The sequence below is a fragment of the Ambystoma mexicanum genome, unplaced genomic scaffold, assembly GCF_040938575.1.
Source record: "Ambystoma mexicanum isolate Mex_15411 unplaced genomic scaffold, UKY_AmexF1_1 Mex_scaf118, whole genome shotgun sequence".
In the NCBI taxonomy this organism is placed as follows: domain Eukaryota; kingdom Metazoa; phylum Chordata; class Amphibia; order Caudata; family Ambystomatidae; genus Ambystoma; species Ambystoma mexicanum.
The window spans coordinates 172,338-173,533 of NW_027182345.1; the positions used below are offsets into that span (position 1 = coordinate 172,338).

Genomic DNA, 1,196 nt, shown 5'->3' on the forward strand with positions numbered 1-1,196 from the left:
TGGAAACCAATAATATGCCCTTAATGAAATGTATTAATTTGTACAGCTGACCAGAAGTGCACTGATGCCATTAGTTCTACAAGTTCCATAGAGTCACCCACTCTATCACCTTTTTAAAAAAGGGCAGTTTTCAACATTCAAGGGTTTATGTCAGTGGTAGAGCGTAGGAGTGTAGTTCAAGAAGTCCCTGTTTCATAACCATATACACTCTTCAATAGATCCTGTTAAATGTTTTTCAACCCGATGCACTGTAAGAAACAATAAGATATATAATCATTTCATATACAAAACAATGAACAATTGGGTTTAACTATGCTCTTAGCACAAAATCAACAAACTGCAGTAGAGAAGCAGTTACATTTTTCAGAATTTGTGCGTTTGACAAAAGATTTTTTTTCCATGTTCCAAGATCTACATGTGATACGAAATGTATGAATTCTTGCAATGGAAACCTTACAGTATTTTACCAAGGCAGATAAAGGACATCCTTCGCACCCCATATACTTATAAGGAGGGTTTGGTGGCTGAAAATGCATTGCTTTGATGGTGATTGCATGTTGCTTGCACTTTGTACATATTACTGAATTAATAAAGGGGAACTTTTCAGAACAGGGGGTATAGCTCAGTGGTAGAGCATTTGACTGCAGATCAAGAGGTCCCTAGTTCAAATCTGGGTGCCCCCTTTTTCAACTGTTTTACCTGTAGAAATATTTTTTTAATTAAATAAATTGAAGAAAACATTTACAATCTTAGCATTTTATGTAATGAGCAACACATTTCTACATTAGAAATACTCCTGATCATCTCCTGAAACATAGGGTAAACATCATGAAACTGTTTAGGATTTCTTCGTATGATACAAGCTGTGTTTTACATTCACCCAAGTTCTACTGGTGATATTATCAGTTTGAAATAGTCCATTGGAAGCTCATATGAATGTTATAAAACTGTGGTAGAAACCAATAATATGCCCCTAATGAAATGTATTAATTTGTACAGCTGACCAGAAGTGCACTGATGTCATTAGTTCTACAAGTTCCATACAGTCACCCTCTCTATCACCTTTTTAAAAAAGGACAGTTTTCAGCATTCAAGGGTTTAACTCAGTGGTAGAGCGTAGGAATCCAGTTCAAGAAGTCCCCGTTTCATAACCATATACCCTCTTCAATAGATCCTGTTAAAATGTTTTTCAACCC

General features: G+C 35.7%; 1 non-coding gene across 1 annotated transcript; it reads left to right on the top strand.

The window, feature by feature from the left end:
• The first annotated feature begins 611 nt into the window (after positions 1-611).
• Positions 612-683, top strand: TRNAC-GCA (transfer RNA cysteine (anticodon GCA)). The gene has a single exon. It is a non-coding gene; the product is annotated as a tRNA-Cys (tRNA).
• Positions 684-1,196: the final 513 nt, after the last annotated feature.